The sequence below is a fragment of the Myotis lucifugus genome, unplaced genomic scaffold (genome assembly GCF_000147115.1).
Source record: "Myotis lucifugus unplaced genomic scaffold, Myoluc2.0 scaffold_28, whole genome shotgun sequence".
In the NCBI taxonomy this organism is placed as follows: Eukaryota; Metazoa; Chordata; class Mammalia; order Chiroptera; family Vespertilionidae; genus Myotis; species Myotis lucifugus.
Genome location: NW_005871076.1, coordinates 1556317 through 1576885, shown reverse-complemented (window position 1 = coordinate 1576885; position 20569 = coordinate 1556317). Strand labels below are relative to the sequence as shown.

The following is a 20569-nucleotide window of genomic DNA, read 5'->3' as shown; positions in this document are numbered from 1 at the left end:
TTCTAAACAAAGGAATATGAATCTGCACTATTGGAGTTTTCCTTTCCCTTTTTGAAGTCCTGAAACTCTTTCTATTCTGTAAGAAAATAAACCTGAAGCACTGGCCTGAGACATATGTAGCTTTGAATCCTAGCCCCATCATGTGTGAACTTGACACATTAACATTTCTGAGCCTGTTTCCTCAGTGAGACAATACAGACAACTATTGGAATCTGCATAGTAAAGCATAGCACCAAATACATCTTGGCTATTTAGCAATAGCAGCTATTATGATGGTGGCTCATTATTCAACAATGTTAAAGAGTCTTCTAAGAACCAAGCACTGTTTAAGGCACAGAGAATACAGCCAACTTCATGGAACCCCAGTCTTCCTGGAGACTATAGTCTTTTCAATTGTTGGTATTCAGGTTGCCTGGAGCTGGCGGGAATGAACAGATGTTTCAAGATCATTAGCTATCCCCTCGCCTTCATTATGTTTATTGACAAAGTGCTCTAATAAGACCACATAATCCCAACCTTTCTCACCCTGAAACCTCAAGATAAAGTGATTTTTCTCCTGAATAGAGAAACCCTTAGGGCTGGAGAGGAACATGCAGCTGTGGGTGGAACAGCAGGTTACTATCTTGGTGTGGAGTGGTTGTTATTGTTGCTGTAGTTGTTTTCTAACCATCTTGCCTACTTGTGATTAAGATGATAATGTTATACCATGCTGACGTTCTGCTTTGAAAAAAAAAAAGTAATACCATGCTGATGTTCTGCTTTGAAAAAAAATGTAAATAGATATTTTCAGCACCTGTACCATTTTTATAAGAAATTACCTTCCTACACCTGTAGGCTTGGTAGGGCAATAGAGTCAAAGCTGTTTCCTCTTATGTTTTTACTAGTGGCCCGGTGCACAAAATCCGTGCACATTAAAAGGGAATTAATTAGAGAGTCAAGTCCCCGAACACCTGTGCAGGCCTCAGACTTGAGACCCAGCTGGCCCCACCCCCACTGGGCAAGACCCAGACCCAGGCGGCTCTACCTCCACTGGGCAAGACCCAGACCCGGGCGGCTGCACACAGGTCAAGCCAGTCCCCCCCCCCCCCCCCTGCAGCGTCACGTCAGCACTGGGTGGGGACCCATGCAGACTGCATCACGTCCCAGGCCAGGGATACACACAGGCAGCGTCATGTCCCTGGCCCGGGACGCAGGTAGACAGCTTTACCTCAGCGCTGGCGGGCACACACACAGGCAGCATGACATTAGTGCTGGGCAGGCCTGCGCGTGCCTCTGCTGGGGGCAGAAGTCCCCACCCCCATCCCCGCCCACCAGCTCCTGCCTGCCGAGTGCCTCTGTGGGGAGCGCCTCCACCTCCAAGGCAGATGTTAGCGCTGGGCAGGCCTATGCGCACAGCCTATTGACAGGTCATGACTGGGACACCGTTGAAAGCTAAGTGCACAAAGAACTGGAAATTGTATGTCCCTGGCAAGTAAGAAAAGCAGGGATTTAAATGCATAATTTCCAAAAGGAAGCTTCACTCATCTCATTATAACTGACTGAGATTATATGGAATTTTATTTAGTAAACATATGTCTTCAATTACTGGATAAGTATGGGGTTAAATATTACATGTATATAAATTAGAGTAAATTAAACTCTTAAGCACACAAAGGTAGGTTTGATACTTATTGCCCTTCTATTGTTAACTGTTTTTTAATAAATAAAAGCATGTTTGTCTTTTTTATGTAAATTCAGTTACATATGTATTAACATTTTGAGATTCAAAATTATATTTCTAAAAATACAAAATAGAAGAAAACCCTCATATGTTAAATGTAATATTCCCTGAATTGTGTTATTCTGTGTTTTAAATATCTTTATGTTCTTATGTATTTTCCAAGGTCATATCCCAACAATGTGCATTCATAATCTTTATAGTGAGAAAAAGATCATAGAAAGAAAAGTAATATCTGTATAAATTATTAACATTAAATTCCAACCAAATAACAGTTCCTTTTCAAAGGTTAGAATCCTAAGGTTTATTCATTTTTCATTTAAAAAGGAAGATTAGGAGGGGCTTGAGGGAGTTAAAGATAACCTGCCACCAAACAGACTTTCCTTTGTAATAATTAAAAATGCTAAAATAGAATTGAGAAGGGAATTACTTTATGAAAGTGTGAATCTTTACTAATCTTGATGCCCTTGCTACTTATAAACATGTCTTATGCTATGTGGCCCATGCTTTGGGACCACTGATCTAAACCAACTGCAGCAGATGGCGAGTCCTAGTGCCTCCTAGAAGATGTGCAGAATTGCAGAGTTCACAGTTTTGTTCATAATTCCTTACAACATTTACCCAGTTGAAGATATATCCCCAAAAAATCCCAGTCCAACTTTATACTGTTGTCTCCGCACAGTCATGAATCACATTCCCTTTTACACTCCAATGTGTCCTGGTTTGGGACAATCCACTCTGTAGTGACCAGTGGATCGTTCACCTGTTCACCACTTTCTGAGCACCCACTCTGGACCTGGCTCTGTAACAATAACTGGAAATGCAAAGGTGAGTGAGGTAGTTCCCAGCCCCCGAGGACTCAGGAATGGAAGATCAGGGCAAGGAGGGGAAGGGGAACCACTTAATGACAACAAAAGTGATGAGAGTCCCACAGAGGTCTATGCCATGTGCTGCTGGGATCACGGGAGGAGGGCAGATGAATCAGAGGAACACCAGGTTCCTCAGGGAAAGGGGCAAGCAGATCAGCTCATCAGTGATGTCAGACAACAGTCAGTTCCACAGAGGCAGGTAGGTCCTTCCCTTTTACAACAATGGATTCATTTGTGTTTCTAGGTGTCAGGGAACTGGTGTGGTAAGGATTAAAGTGGGGAAAACACATAACAGTTTCTGGCTCTTATTTCTTCAGTGGTTATAGCAAAAGATGCTCTACCTGGGGAATCTTGAAATATGTAGAGACAGATAATGTTTGCAGAGCCCCAGCTGGTTTGGCTCAGTGGATAGAGCAGGGGTGGGCAAACTTTTTGACTCGAGGGCCACAATGGGTTCTTAAACTGTACCGGAGGGCCGGAACAAAAGCATGGATGGAGTGTTTGTGTGAACTAATATAAATTCAAAGTAAACATCATTACATAAAAGGGTACAGTCTTTTTTTTTTAATTTTATTCATTTCAAACGGGCCGGATCCGGCCCACGGGCCGTAGTTTGCCCACGGCTGGGATAGAGTGTCAACCTGCAGAATGAAGTGTCTAGGGGTGTGCAGGAGGCAGCCGATCAATGATTATCATCACTGATGTTTCAAATCTCTTTCCCTCTCCCTTCCACTCTGAAATCAATAAAAACGTTTTTTTAAATGTTTGCAGAGGAAGAATATTCTCCACAAATTACTACTTTTAAAACATAAATCGGATCATATCACTTCCTTGCTTAAAACCCTTCATGGGTTGATCACTGTTCTCAGAACAAACTGCACACTCCTCCCATGGCCCACAAGCTCTGCCCTTCATCTGCAGCCACAACTCCTGCTGTTCTCACACCAGCTCACTACGCTTTGACCACCTTGAAAAATGTCAAGTTCTTTCCCACTTGAGCTCTTTTCTTTAGTTCTACTGTCCCCTCTGCCTGGAGCACTGTTCCCCCAGAAATGTAAAAGTCTGACTTATAGACAGGGAAAGCCCACCTGGTAATGACTCTAGCACAGGGGGAAGTGAGCAAAGCCAAGAGGTCAGGAGAGGTGACTCCTGCTGAGGTCACAGAGCACCCAGGCCATCAGCTGCATGAGAAAGGAGACCTCTGCCGGCTTCGCCCACTGCTGTGCCCCGGTGCCTGGAACCCACCCAGCATGCTGGGCGCTGGCCTTTTCCCTGCGGAACCACACTTGTTCCTGTTGGAGTTCCCCTGATAAAGTCCCAGTACTACATCACTGCACGCTTCTCCAACTGCAGGATGCACAGCCCCAGTTCTGTGCAGAGGAAGAAAAACAGAGTACCCAATACATCTTTCTGGAACATCAAGTTTATTATACTAATAAACTTGAGAGAACCAAATACTTTATTTAACAAGCAGCTCACAAACATGGGAGCAAAGGAGCAGGGGAGGGAAGGGACCCAGGAAAAAGTCCAGTCTCTGGTCTCATTCAGGTGGGGGCCTCTCCTCTTGACCTCTGGGGGCTGCAAGCAGTCCTACAAGCTCCACAGGCATTTGGATAAGATGCTTCTGAAGACCACGGCGCTACTCGATACCCTCCTGATGTGGATCCTGTGCAGAGAACGCCTCGGCAGTTTACACACCTCCATCATCCACTGGACCGAGTCCTCGCATCTGGCACACACAATGTGTACTTCTGGCACCGCTCTCACCCGCAGCTGTTTGCCTCCAACCTCTGGTTCATTTCCCATACCACTGACCGGCCTTCCTGGAGCTCCGCACCTTCAAGTTGACTGGCCCTGCTTGACAGTCCACAACTTAAAAAATCATATTGGTTTGACTTTTGTCCTTTTGAGATGTTTCTTCTTGGTGGACCCACAGCATGTTAATCTTAAGAGAAATTGGAAGGCCCTCCTAGCCACCCCATGCTGGCCTTTGATGGGGCCAGAGGAATGGGCTGGGGTGCCACCCTCAGGCTGCTCAACTTTAAGGCAGCTTTCATGGACGGCTCCCACTGGGGCTCCCCCACTGCTGCTGGTGCTGGTGCTGGTACTGGTGCTGCTGCTGCTCTGGGTGGTGGGGGAGCCCGCAGGGCCAAGCTGGAGGTCTGCGCTGGGGGTGTCTGTCCTGAACTCTGGGCGAGTGGTGGTCATGGTTTCCAGGTTGGGTCGGGGAGTGGTCACCCTCAACCACAGGCAGTTTGGGGGAATGAAAGGCTCTTTGGTCTTCTTATCAAATGGCTGACCAACCTCTTGGCTTGAAGACATGCTACCGGTGCCAGGGGAACGGTAGGGCCTTACCCTGATTTTGCGGCCTGGCATCTTGGTTCTCATCATTTTGAGGATCAGGTATGTGCCCATCGCTCTGTCAAATTTTCTTTGTGATACTGACTCCTGGATGTCATCCTGCTTAAAGCCAAGGCTCTGCATGATTTCTATTACCTGTGGGTCCAACTCACCCCAGGGCGGCTCACTGTATGGACTCAGCTTCTCCTCCTCGCCCTTGTTGAACCAGGGGTCCTTCATTACGTCTTCCAGGGTCGGTCTTTGGGTAGGGTTGACAGTGAGTAATTTTCTTAGAAGTTTTTGAACCTCCTTTGACATAAAGTGTGGTACATGGAAATGTCCACTTACTATCTGCCTCTTCACGTTCACAAAGTTGTCCCCCTCAAAAGGTGCCACCCCTGTCAGCATCCTATACAAGACTACCCCCAGGCTCCATACATCAGTTTTGCGGCCATCATAGGTATGACGCTGCAAGATCTCTGGGGCCGAATAGCAGATGGTGCCACAGAAGGTGTTCTGTTTATCGTCGCTCACTTCCCTACTAAAACCAAAGTCTGCTAATTTAATGGTCATATCACCATCTATGAGAATGTTGTCTGGTTTCAGGTCCCTGTGGACGATGGCCCTCTGGTGGCAGTACTGGACCGCGGATACTACCTGCCGGAACATGGTGCGGGCTTCTCCCTCATTCATGGTGCCGTACTTCTCCAAGTGCTCAAGTAAGTCCCCTCCGCTCACATGCTCCATAACAAGAAAAAACTTGTCCTGGGTGGCAATCACCTCAAATAATTGTGTGATATTTGGGTGATTTAAGCTCTTAAAACAATGGACTTCTTGAAAAAATCTAGAGATGCCCTGCTTTTTAATGGCTTTTACAACCACCTGTGCCCTGGTCAGCAAATGCTGGGCCACCCGCACCTCGGCATAGCATCCCTTGCCGATGGTGTGCAGGAGGAGGTAATCGCCAATACAGCGCTCCTTGACAGTGGAGTGGGCTGCAAAGGCATTAAACATGGCACCTTCAAAATAACAAAAAAATAAAATGAAAATAAAATTAAAAAAATTGGGAAAAAAATAAAATTTTAAAAAAGGAAAATAAAATAGAAAAATAAAAATAAAAAATAAAATGAAAAAAAAGGCCAAAACAAGCTAAGGAGTCCAAGTCCAACAGGTCACCACAAATCAGCTTCCTGGGCTATAACGGACAAAAACCTCAGCGTGGTCAGGGTCTTATATAAGGAGTGGTTTGCAATTTCATCACAGTGGCACCTTATGAGGTCAGAGCAAGAAATGGACCAATCATGGCTGGGTATGGTTTGCAGTTCCATCACAATGGCTCTTTATGAGGTCAGATCAAGAAATGGACCAGTCACAGCTGGAGTGTGGTTTGGAATTCCATCACAATGGCACCTTATGAGTCAGACCAAGAAATGGACCAATCACGACTGGGGATAAACCACAGTGGTTTTCTAAGTTTTTGGTCTCATGACCCTTATACTCTGGGAAAAACAAAAAGACAACCCCAAAGAGCTTTTTGTTTATGTGGGATTTAAATATTGATATTTACTTTATTAGAAATGAAAATCTGTAAGATGCAAGTGCACCAACACACACAAAGGAAAAGTCTGACTGATTCTCATGCTCCAGGCCTCAGTTCAGATATCACCTGCTTACAGAGGATGCCCCTGATCCATCCATTCCTACCTGCCTCACCCAGCTGGTCAGGTTTGTTGTCTTCATAGCACTGACCACAGTGTGGCTGATTCTTGTTTACTGTCAGTCCTTCCCATGAAGGGAGGAGCATGACTGTAGTGTTCCCTGTATCTAGCACAGTGAGTGGCAACAAAACAAGTATTTAATACATAGAAAATTTGGGCGTAACAAAATAAAATATTTCCAACTACTTAAAGTGATTCATAAAAAATATCTGTAAGAAATCATGTTCTGTCCCCACTCAGCTTTTGGGGCAGGTAAGATAGGACAGAGGAGGGCTGAAGTCTGGGTTTCCAGGTATGTGGGAACTCAGTGAGGCTGAGGAAAGGACAACAGGTAGGAGCCTTGCTGTCAAGATTAAAGGAAAGGACTCATCCCTCCAGTGGTACTTGGATGCAATGAATTTGGATCTACAATGAGATTGCAATGTATTTTTATACTTTGAATATTCATTGACAGATTACATAGAGGACTTCTGAACTTGAGCAGGCCACTTAGGTAAATTTCTGTGCTACTTAAATGAACCATCTCTGTGGAAAGAAACAATGAGGCTTGTTAATTTACATTTGTAAATACACTGAAATCTCTGGATGAAATAATTTCTGCAGGGGTGCAAAGTGAGGTAATATGTTGGGGCAAATTGTACCCTTTATGGAGGCAGAGAGGGAGAGGCAGGCTTGAGGGCATAGGAAGAACCTCTGGCACATTATGTTTCAAACCCATCTTTGAAGAAAGGTCCCTACTTTCAGTACATGGAGTGTTTTAATCACATGTATAAGTAATTACTCTAGTGATTACTTCAACATTTACCTCCTAAAGTCTCAATTTGTGTAAAGGGAATCTTTAGAAGGATTATCCTGTGAGCTTTTCCCTTTACAACACTTTAGTTTGTTACCTTTACCTACATCATTTATACTCAGCTCCTAAGCATGACAGTCCCTATTGCTGAGCTGATTTGGACGCAAAGGGGGTTACCTCATCAATTCTATTCAGATGTTTACAAGTTCCAGTAACAGATTAAATAAGCTCAGAAAGGAAAAAAGAGAGAGAAATTCTAAGAAAGCTGTCAGTCTAAGACTTACTAGTAATTATATCCAACTAGAGGCCCGGTGCACAAATTCGTGCATGGGTGGGGTCCAGCCAGCCCACCCCAATTGGGACGATCAGGGCGGGCTGGCCAGGGGAAGGGGCTGCGGGCAGTTGAACTCCCGGTTGAGGGGACAATTTGCATATTAGCCTTTTATTATATAGGATTATAAGAAATAATTCCAACAAAATAGAACATTTTCTGATCTCTTTCAGCCAAGTAGATACAGACTCAAAGATAAGACATTTAATGTAAAACTGTCAAGGCAAAAGCCAAGCTCTGGATAAATCTAACTTGAGGTCTCCTCCAGGGTAGGGTGTACAATCAGGTGAATGAGGTACAATTTGGGGGCCTTTTAAGATTAAAAACATAAATTCATGGATCAGTACTTTTTAACCTTGCAACTCAGGGATTGGTTAGCCATATCTGCCATCGTCCACTCCAGCTAGGCTGGAGGGAGTCCTTGTGGAGATGTTTTTTTCATCACCATTTATCCTCCCTGTGCCCTCTACCCATCCAAAGTTTTGGGTGACCATATGATCATGCCTGAGCATTCAGAGCATTATACTCCCGGAGACACAGTGATTGTTTCAGAATCACCATGTAAGTTAGTAAGAGCCAAGGAGACTGACAGAAATGTGTGCTTATGCTTTGACCTGTGAGCATGTATGCCTGGCACTGCTCTCAGCCATCTTGCCACCACCAGGAGCCTGTAAGGGAAGCATGTGAATGCTCAGAGTCGAGGATGACACCATTTGAAATCCTGAATCCAGACACAGAAACACTCCTGCATTTTTTAGTGAAGTGACCCAGTACATTTCTATTTTTGCTTGAACCATTTAATTTTGTCTTTTACAACCAAAAAGGTCCTAACAAGGTCTAGGTGAGCTAGAGAATTGATTTATCTGCCAGCAGATGAGCAGTGACCAAGCTTCCTGGCTTACAGCTGCCTGCATTACTGATTTAGCAATTGTCTGCAATGCATGAGAGGTTAGATGCACCTTTCCTCAAGGCTTTGAGATTTACAATTGAATTGGGCTAAAATAGAACATTTAGCTATTCAAGCTGGCAGCAGAGACACTTGGTTTGATGCAGCTAGTGGTTCCAATATCAGAATTAATATAATGGTTCCATGTCAAAACAATAACAGGACAAATCACCTGGAAGGGCAATTCAAATACTTAAGCCTTATTGCCACTGGCAAATGGAGCACTGAGTGCCCCCTTGCCTGTCTTAAACTGGCAGCTTTTTTTGAATTTTTGTGTTAGAAGCAGGTTCTGGTGAAGCTAGCTTCCAACCCACTAAGTTTAGAAATGGCTGTGGGAAATCATTGCTGTCTTAATGGCAAAAATGCTCTTGTAATGGTTTTCTAAGAGGTAATGGAAGCACAATGAAGCTTTTGGGTGTTGGCATAAAGATGTAGGCCTGTTTGGGAGGGAGCTGTGAGCTCCAATTAGAAAAAGGGGAGCTTTATTTTATCCATTTCTACCTTCAGTTAGTATACTTACTCAACATTCTAAGTGTAAGGCACAAGGGGCGGGGGGCGGGGAGGGATGGTTTAACAGTTGTCTGTGGAGATGCATCTCTGCTCACATGAAGTCCAGGAGAAGGACAGATAACAAACATAAACAAATGAGTAAAGTGATAATGTAATATAGGTAACATAGGAAAATGGAGTTCTGAGTTAAAGAATTACAGGGAGAGGAATCTGCTGTGATGCAAGGTCTACCTGATGGAGTAACACTGAAGGTCTCAACTCCAGGTCTCAACCTGGAGGTAAGAATGAGCCAGGTGTATAAGGGGTGCAGGACAAGCATCCTAGCCAGAGGCTGGGGTGAGACAAAGGGAGAGGGCCATTCAAAGGCCTAAAAGAAATCCAGGCTGTCTGTAGCACAGTGACAGAGGGAGAGCAAAAGAAGAGGTTGCAAGAGAGTCAGGACCCAAATAAATAAAATCAGAAATGAAAGAGGAGAAGTAATAACTGACACCAAAGAAATACAAAGGATTGTAAGAAAATATTATGAACAACTATATGCCAATAAATCAAAAAATCTGGAAGAAATGGCTAAATTCCTAGAAGCTTAAACCTTCCACAACTAAATCAGGACAAAGCAGATAATCTGAATAGATAGATTACAACCATTGAAATTGAAGAAGTAATAATAACCAAAGAAACAAAAAACTTCCAACAAATAAATTCTAAGAAAGCTGTCAGTCTAAGACTTACCAGTCATCAGAGAGATGCATATTAAAATGACAATGAGGGATCACCTCACACCTGCCAGAATGGCTATCATCAATAAATCAACAAACAACAACTGCTGGTGAGGATGTGGAAAAAAGGGAACCCTAGTACACTGCTGGTGGGAATGCAGACTGGTGCAGCCACTATGGGAAACAGTGTGGAGTTTCCTCAAAAAATTAAAAATGGATCTGCCATTTGACCCAGTGATCCCATTTCTTGGAATATATCCTAAGAATTCCAGAACACTAGTCAGAAAGAATATATGCACCCCTATGTTCATAGCAGAAGATCTGGAAACAGCCCAAGTGCCCATCAGTAGATGACTGGATAAAAAAGCTATGGTACATTTACACAATGAGATACTATGCAACTGTAAAAAAGAAGAATTACCATTTGAGACAGCATAGATGGACCTGGAGACTACTATGCTAAGCAAAATAACCAAGTTACAGAATGACAAACATCACATGATCTCACTTATAAGTGGAATCTAATGAACAAAACAAACTGATGAACAAAATAGGCCTGAGGTATAGATGTATGGAACAGGATAACAGATCTCAGTTGGGGGACTGGGTATGCATACAGACACAGACAATAGTATGGGGAGGCGAGGGCAAAAAAAAAGAGAAAATGGGAGACATCTGTAATACTATCAACAATAAAATAAAATTTAAAAAACTGCATATAGTGTATTATTCCATTTACATAAAAGTTTAAAAATGCAAATTGATATTTATGGCAAAAGGCAATGGGTGGTTGCCTGACTGCAAAGGGGTATGAGGATCCTTCTGGGGATGATGGAAATGTTGTGTCTTGATTGAGGTGGTGGTTTCATAGGAGCACACATCTGTCATTTTTAAAAGTCTTCTCTAATCAATTTGGATAAATACCTCAGAAATAATAATTCTGAATCCTCTCCATAACCCATATAGAAATCGCTGAGATCATGAAGAAGAGAGCTGCTAATTAGCTATTTTCATTTTACCTAAAAAGAAGAGGACCAAAGACATTCAGTCAGGAAACTGGAATCACATCTTCAAACGCAAGTTTGTTTAAGGAAGAAGTGAGGCGTGTATTCTAGGGCTTGTGCAAAGAAGTAGGTACTGAGGATAATGGTAATGGGCAAAACAGGCCAAGGCAAGTGGTTCAAAATCACCCTACATTTAGGGAACTAAAGGGGGAGCTATTTGCATCTCATAAGTAGAGACATCAGCTCCTCAATTATGATATTCCATGGTATAGACAGGAATTCTATAAAGTCAAAGGATAGAATGAGGGTGTTATATTGTTTTTAATAAAAAGAATCCGACTTGCCCTTCATACTGCTTAATCTACAGAACTGCCAGCATTCCATTAGAAGTGTTCATTCTCTTTCACTTAGTGATGATGGCGAGAAAATGTTCCTGTTTCTCCGTGGGAGGTAGGATGAACTATTAGGGACCCCTCTCCAGGCAGAACCCCAGGTCCTTATGGCTATCCTGCAGAGGCACCTGCCAGGAAACACTCCTGCATTACCTGTGACGCATTTAATGAGGTAAACGGATTGCTTTTAGGCACAGGAAAAGCTACTAAGAAAATGAGGTCAGGGCCAAAAGGTAGGATTTATCAGATTCTTGTCTTCTCCAACCCAGAACTATATCATCCTTATGAAAATGTTCACAATGTAGCTGAAGAAAGGAAGACAAAGTAATTTTTTAAAATGACCTTGCTTTGTTTAGAGAAAAACAAAACAAAACTGTGAAACTGTAAAACTCCTCACATGAGTTTAAAAGTTTATATATTATAGAATTTATAATCATGGGACCTCAAAAATACAATGGCTATCATCAAACTATTGTTAGTGTCCATGGGCTATGCATATATGCCTGTATGTTCTTTGGTTAATCTCTTCCCCATGTGGTGGAGGGAGGGGAGGGCAAAGAGGGGGGAAATGGGGGACATCTGTAATACTGTCAACATTAAAAAATACAATGGCTAAATAATGCCTTATCATATCTCTAAAATGAGATCATGCTTTTACTATGTTTGCAGTATCATAAATCCAAAAGCTGCTAAGAAAAGTAATTGTGTAAGACAAATCTGTCATTTTTGCCTCTCTGTGGTCCTTCCCCCCACCCCTTTATTTTGAAATAAAACCTGCGTTTTCCATGAAACTAATATTAGCTTCATATGCCCTGTGATCTGACTGGTCAGAACATTGCATCCATGGGCCACAAAATAGTTATTGTATCATAAAAACCTGCTAAGATGGACAGTAACAGAGAACAAAATGGACCCAAAATATGGGAAAAGAAGCTCCCTAATGTGAGTCCCTGGACCCAGCCATGCCTGAAGTGGGGTACCCGCGACTCTTTTTTTTTTTGCCAGAAACAATAAATGGTCTTTTTATGCTCAAGCTCATTGAGTTGGTTTTTGTCCCTTGAAATCCAAAAGAATCCTGGCTAATACACAAATGCAATTTAATGTTGGATATGGCATCTAGTAAAGAAGGTTCCATTTTCTTTACTTGGAAGCTCATGTGGAAATATATCCTGATATTGTTTATATCAGTGTCACTGTTCTTATGAGGACAAGAAAAAAGGAATGGAGAGAGGTGATGTTAATGAGCTAGTGATGATTAAGAATTAGAGATTTTGAAGAACCCAGTCCTTTTATAGGCTGAGAAGGGCTCTAGGAACTACATTAGACCCAGAAGAAAGATAATTTGGAAAAAAGAATTAATCCTCACTGAGAATATGTGTATTGACGAGAGAGAGAGAGAGAGAGAGAGAGAGAGAGAGAGAGAGAGAGAGAGAGAGATACATTGACTGGCTGCAATGCACCTGACTAGGGATTGAACCACAACCTAGGCATGTGCCCTGATTGGGGAATCGAACATGCGTCCTTTCAGTTTATAGAAAGATGCTCCAATCAACTGAGTCACACCAGCCACGGTGGAAAATTTTTATTGCTAATAAAATCCTGCTTAATTTCCATAGGCATAATTTAAAAATCCACACAAAAACAAACAGGAATAAAACCTGCATGAGCAAAAAAATAAAAATATGAAATTTATGTGTTTCTAATGGTACTGTTAAGTCCCCCCAACCCTAGTACTTACAGAAGGCAGTAATTTACAGGGCTCTAAAATGTGCAGTATGTTTGATTAAAGGTCATGCAAATATTAAAATGCTTCTCCAAAAATATGAGACAGAGAAATAAGGATGACCAGCTTTTTTCAGAATCCCTCAAGAATACTTACATTATAAGCCTATTAATGATTCTGGTGATTCAAGTTTTCCCTTAAGCACATGTGGGAAATATATAGCAAGGTGGCAAAAGCTGAGAAATATTATTTTTGGCATCCATCATTGCTTTATGAGCTGCCAAAAGGAGTCCTTGCAGCAAAAGCACAATCAACAGCACACTTCCCACATTTTACATTATGTAGAGCAGATAACAATGATGCTCCCGGAGCCTGTCCTGAGTTGGCCCTGCCTAACTGTCCATTTCCTACCACACCACCAGCCAGGCCCTCCACACCAGGGGTCGGCAACCTTTCGACCTCACAGACCGCCAGTGGTCTGCGGAACACCGGTTGGCGACCGCTGCTCCACTCCGACTCCAGCCACACTGAACTGCATGCAGTTCCTCAAAGGTACCTTATACCTTCACTTCTAGATTTCCCCAAGTGTCCAGAGAAAACCCTTCCTACAACTCCGGCACCCCCATCAAATACACTCCTTTTTTACCTGGCTAACCTTTCTATTTTTTCCTCTGGGAAGCCTTTCTTGACTCTCCTGAACTAGATTAGGATTCTCTCATTAGCTCCAGAAGAATTCTTTATGCTGACCCCACCTACTCATCACAGTGTCTCGCAATAGCTTGATGACTTTCAGTCTCCAGTGCTAGACTATAAATTCTATGGAAATAAACATGTTTGTCTCTCAACACTGCATCCTTTGTTCCTAGAACACACTGGATGTTCAATTAATGTACATTAGATTCTGTTCAAATAATGTTTCGATGCTTACCTCACTTCCAAGGCCTGCGGTGCAGTGGAATGATGGTTAGCCTCACACCAAGTATAACCCTGATTCAGCTACTCACCAGTGTGGGGACTTGGAGCAAGTTATCCAGTCTTCTGAATGTCTCTTCACAATACTGCTAGAATGATGAAATGAAACGCCACCTTGGAAACGTTTAGCATTGGCAACCCTTCCACAAATGTTTGTCTCTTTTCCTTATTCCCGTCCTTTACTGTGCTCCTGCCTCTGTCTGCCTCCCTGCCTCCTCCATGATGGCTTCCTAGACCTCTACTGTCCTTGCAACTTTCTCTGAATACCTGTGGCAACCTGCGTGGGCCCCACACTTTAGCCTTTCACTCCTAAAAGGCAGTACCTTCTTAAAAGCCCTGTCAAGGTACCAAACATGTAAGTGAAAAAATACTTATATATTCCAGGAACAGCACATACATTTAAAAGAAAGGCTTAAGAACAAGGTCTCTGGAAGCATGAGGAACCAGAGTTCTGGAACCAATAAAAAATATCTCTCCCGGACCCATCATCACATACTACCATTTTCAAATGTTGAGTTATTCTACTAGGATTAAAATTCCAGGGAGAGACAATCTGATTGGTACAGCTTCTGAATTGTTTCCACTGTTATATCAGACGGATTCACCCCTGAATAAGTCCTAAGAGTTGGGGAAAGAGTCTCTGCCAAAGCAAAATCAAGATGTACCACCAGGCGAAGGAAAAAAATTGCATTGGGCATAAGAAAACAACCTAACAATAGTTCCAAACACAAAGAAGATTCGTAATTACTACTTTTTCACTTGACCTCTCTGATTTAAGTCTCTCAAAATGCAAACTGGCAGCCTTCACAGAGATTTATGTGTGAGCTAATTCTTAAATGTGAGCTCTTGGAAAAAAAAAGCAACACTTTATTGCTTGAAAGAATTTGGACTTACTTTGTGTCTAACACTTAAGCAAAGAGAATTAGCCTCATGCAGCCTCTGGAGGAACCCACAGTGTTTCATTTGTCTAACCGTTCAAAGTGCAATCACATTACCACCACGGGATGCTTCGCGAGTTAACAGCAGACAAGGAGTTTCACAGCAGAGGAACACATGAGGCAGTTCATCATCATTACTTTTTGTAATTATTTGGAGCCAAGTACCTTTCATTATGTGCAATGGACCTTCCATATCCACACTGCGGAGGCCACCATGAGCACAGTGGGCTGCACCAGGAGCCAGGAGAACAGCTGCCTTTTGTCTGGAAAAGAGAGCCATGAGTTAGAAAAATTCCCTCTGGTTAGATAGAATCACATGGATGGTATCAATGCGGATGGGCTGTCCTACTTTAAAAGATTCTGCAGTGTGAGATTTTAAGGGACAGAGGAGACATGCCACACACAAATCTATTCTTTTGTTTTTTCTGAATTATATCTTTCACATTAATTATACCTTTATCCACATAATCCCATTTTTGCATATTTTGAAAGAAGGAAATATTCAAACAACTTATCAACAAATAAATTATAAGATCTTGCTAAGTGTCACGTATGGTGTTGGGTACTGGGATACAAAAGAGAACAAGACAGATGAGGCTGCTGACTCCATGGAGGTATCATTCTATCGGGAGAAGCAGACAAACAAAGTTAGATAGTGATAAATCCTATAAGGAAAATACAAATAGCTTGTGATAGAGATTCTGAGGTCAGATTCTGAGAAGTCTGGACCACATCTGTGAGATGGTGACAATTCAGCTGAGATCTAAAGAAACAGAAAGAGGGATTCGGCCCTGGCCAGGTGGCTCGGTTGGTTGGAGCATCATTCTGTACACCAAAGGTTGCGGGTTCGATCCCGGGTTGGAAGGTATACGGGAGACAACCAGTCAATGTTTCTCTCCCACATGGATGACAGCATGAGCACAGGAGCCCTGGCTGGAATATCTGGAGCTAGGCAGGAACTAGCCATGCATGCACGGCCTAGCAGCCTTGGGAAGGAGTGTGAATTTCATTTTATTCGCAAGGAGAGGCCATTAGAGTGTCTTAAGTGGGGGAAGTGTTGTGGTCTGGTTCATACATTTGAAAAATCGCTAGCTGCTAGGTGGTAGGTCAAATTGGAAGCAGGAAGGCCAGTGAGAAGACTATTTCAGAAATACAGGTGAGATATAGTATGAACTTAGACTAGAAAAGTAGCAATGCAGCAAAGTAAGTGAAATATATATTTTGGGTATAAAACAAAGGGTTTTACTAATTGATTAGAGAAGTTGGAGAAAGACAAAGAGTGGGAAAGTAAAAAAGCATGAGCAGGACGAGAGGAGGCAAGGCTGACTCACAAAACTGTATTTTAATAATCAGGTGGTTAGTAATGCTATTTACTGGGACAGGGATGAGATGGAGGACAATATTCAGTGGGGATAAAATCAAAAGTGCAGTGTTGGGCTAAGTATGAGATGACTAGGAGACAGCCAGGTAGAGATGCCAAGGACGAAGATGAATACATCAACCTTGTCTTTGGAATAAGGAATGTAAAAACCTATGGGAAGACCTCAAAAGCAGCATGGAAATGTTTTGAGAATTGGCTATACTGCCTGCTATGATCTGAATGTTTGTCCCCAACCCCAACCCCTGAAGGTGACGGTATTAGGAGGCGGTGCCTTTGGCAGGTGCTTAGTTCAGAAGAAAGGAATCCTCATGAATGGGATTTAGTGATCTCCTTAGAGATCCCTAGCCCTTTCCACCATGTGAGGAAACAAAGTCTGCAACTAGAGGAGAGCCCTCACCCAGCCGTGCTGGCACCCTGATCTCAGACTTCCAGCCTCCAGAACTGTGATAAATTATTATCTGCTGTTTACAAGCCCCCAGTCAGGCTACTTGTTACAGTAGCCCAAATGGGCTTCAGCATCTCTAGGACAGTTCTTTAACGTTATTTGGTTGTATTTAGTTGCATCAGAATGAGCCAGAGCTTGATAAAGATTCAGATGCCTGAACCCCACAGGTAGGACCAGAATCTCCATGCTGGCAGCTGGGATACGCATTTTAACAGCTCCTCAGGTCATTCTAACACCTTCCAAAGTGAGGTGTTTTTCTTTTTCAGAAAATTTTACTTCTTGATGCATCTTTCCTTGAAATTGTAAGCCATACAGAAATTCTTCAATTTCCTGGTTCAGTTCTCTGCTTGGCAGAGACATGAGAAGAAACCAGTTGGAAGGGGAAGGCCACGGGTCCCCTGGCATCGTTCCACTGCCACTTCCCATTGTGAACCAAAGTGGTTGGAGGAGGACATAGGGGGAATACGTTGTGCCTGTTATTTTTATCAGATCTCCTCAGGCCCAGCCAATTGTTAAAATAATATAAAGAAAAACTGCCATTCATTGACTCAAAGATTTACAGCTTTGAATCATAGACTGTTAGAGCTACAAAGGATCTTGGAACCAGGCTAACGGCTAAGCCATCAGGATCCCACTACTGCTGCAGGGTTCACCTCCTGCCTTCTGCACTTACTAACTGCACACGCTTGGGCAAGTTACTTCACATTACTGTGTCTCAGTGTACTTCTCTGTCATTGGGTAAATAACAATACCTAGTAAAGAGTGATACAAAACTACCCATAATCATAAAGACATATTAATTTTCAATCCAGAAAAGACCATACGTATCATTCAGTACACCCACACTGCGTAAGAAAGGAAACTAAGCCTCATAGCTAGTTTGGTGGCAAATGAGAACTTGAGCCCAGGTTTGCACCACCTATAGTTTGTTATGTACAGTCAGTGTCCATTTCTTTATGTCAATCATAAATCAGTTAGGTTAATGACCATTTGCTGATATTTATCCATAAGGTTTTTTTAAATACCTTTCTACACTGACAAAAAAAGTTCAGAAATGCTTTCAGAGGATTCCCTGGTTCCATACACTGAGGTTTTGCCTGTGAAGCCTTTGCCTGTTGTGTGGTTGGGCCAAGCACTCATTCAAGTTGGTTTCCAGAAGCATTTTAGAACAAGCAGGGGACATAGAAAGGTAAGCATGTGGTGACCAATTTAGAAAACCAGTGTTGGTTTGCACTGTGTTGGGACCATCAACCAAATAGGTCTGATGCCCATTCTGTTTGGGAAGTCACAGGAAAACCAGGAACAGCAACTCCTGTAATGGTGTAAATAACACGCAGGATCAGCTAGAAAGATGGGGGCAGGTGACAAACTGTGCTCCTTTATTTCTGCTTTGAGTGTGTGGGGCCAGTTGTGTGCGTTGGTTCTCTTAAGGTCTTTTTTCTTCTTTGTTTCTTCTTTTCCTTCCTTGGAATTTTGGTTGGGCTTGCTAATGAATCCTAGAGAAGTCCCATTTGGGGGACGCAATGCATGAGAATGAAAATCAGTTTCTCAGCAGCCTCTGAGCACTGGGCATGCAATAAATGTCACTGGTGTTGCTGTTCAATTCTGATGGACTGCTCGCACCTTCTGTCTGACAGCTAATGAGCTCCACTAATCAAACCGAGAGGCAAATGTGATTTCCCACTCTCCCCTTCTACCTGAGAAGGTGAGGGGTTCTAACCCTCCCCTGGCAGACTGACAGCACTGAATAGGAGCAGAGTAATGAGGACACCTGGAGGGTTAATTAAGGTAGAACTCAAAAGTTGTTTTTAAATCAATTTAATTAACCTGTGATCTCTTAAAATTAGAATATGTGGCAACTAGAATGAAGGCACATTTTACTTTTTACTTCATCTAGGAAAACAGAAACTGAGCATGTTGCTGGGTAAAAAAGAGTGGAGAGTGTTAATTACCACCCGGACTTTTTCAAATCTATCTTTATTCCCTGCCTATCTCAGAATGGATGGCTTCCATTCTTGGAGGAAGAATCCGTAGCATTAACATCTGGTGTTGTCAATCACCCAAGGTCTGGCAGCACCCTTCCTCACCAAACGAACATGGTAGAGTTCACCTCTCGTCATGATTAAGGAGGAGTGAGACAGAGAAGAAAGGCAGGAAGCACAAGGCGAAGAGGGCGAGTCTCAGGGTCTAGGATCAGACTCTCCATACTTCCTAGCAGTTTGGCCTTCAGGTAATTATTGAACCTGTCTCCACCTCTTATTTTCTATCTCTTTCTCCCCTCTCTGAAATAGGATTACCAATAGCATATACCATAGGAGATTGTGAGAATAATTGAAAGACACAATGTCATAATGCATGTGAATTTTTGAGAACAGGGCCTGCAGTATAGTAAGCTCTCAATAAATGCTGCTTGTTTGGCAGGGTTGTTTTGTTGGTATTTGTTTTGCTTTCTTTTAACATGAGGTCCTTGACACCTGGAAATAGAGTCCCACTGATGGGATGCAGGGGATCCCTTAAAACCCCCTGAAAATATATTCCTGCCTTTATACTACATGTGAATTCTTTATGGGGGAGAAAGTTCCGTTTTCAAGAGCTTCTTAAAAAAGGTCTGCGACCCCAGTATGATAAAGAATCACTCCTATAAGACATCAATTTCAAAGAGCTCATCCCATCTGGTGGAGCATTGAGGCCAATACAATGAAGCCACAATCGGCCTACCTTTTACTGATTCTGGGCAGTAAAGGCTCTTGCCAGCTGCTCATCCTGAACTCCTTCCATTCTTCTTCCTGGCCCAGCCTAACACAACTGACAAGAGCACACTCCACACCACCCTGAAAATCATCGTGACACTAGGAGCTGGAATGTTTGACATGCGACTTGACTGGGAAATGGAAGGAAAGCCTAGAATTTATATTAGTGTGGACTGGAATAGGAAGTGTGTGCCAAGTAGTAATATATACGTATAGTAGATGATAGAATCTAAGTTAAAACAGATGATTTTTTATAAAAAAATTAACATTTATATATTTAATGTGTATTAAGTAAATGCAGATGTGATGCTGAGCATAATCTTACGATGTTAATACTTAGTACTGGGTGTACCGGTTAATAATAGGGATTTTTTTTTTCATTAGATGGAGTTACACATATGTTGATATATATGCGATTTGATATGTATGCTATTTTGTTGTATTGACAACAAGCTTCAAAACTTCATATGTCAAATTTGCTGAAGGTGTTAACATCATAGATATTTTTACACTTAAAAATGTTGAATTTCGTGCCAAAAAAAGAGCATTTGTGGGAAGTTATAATTCATTATTTTGAAAAGTGCTGCTGAATACTTCGGAAAGCTTATGGTGAACATGCTCCATCTCAAAATTCTTGTGAACGCTGGTTTAAATGCTTTAAAAGTGATGATTTCAATGTGAAAGACAAAGAATGTCCAGGTCAACTGACAAAGTCTGAAGACCAACAATTACAAGCATTATTGGATGAAGATGAGTGTCAAACTCAAAAACAACTTTCAGAAAGATTAAACGTTGCTCAACAAACAATTTCTGATCATTTACAAGCAATGGGAAAGATTTTAAAGGAAGGAAAATGGGTGCCACATCAACTGAATAAAAGACAAATGGAAAACTGAAAAGTCATCAGTAAAATGTTGCTTCAATGGCACGAAAGAAAGTCTTTTTGTATCGAATTGTGACTGGCGATGAAAAGTGGATTTATTTTGAGAATCCCAAATGCACAAAATCATGGGTCGATCCACGT

The 20569-nt window shown here is 42.3% G+C and overlaps 1 pseudogene; it reads right to left on the bottom strand.

Annotated features, from left to right (window-relative positions):
• Positions 1-4467: 4467 nt before the first annotated feature.
• LOC102438286 lies at positions 4468-5940 on the bottom strand (annotated as a pseudogene).
• Between the last annotated feature and the right edge of the window lie 14629 nt (positions 5941-20569).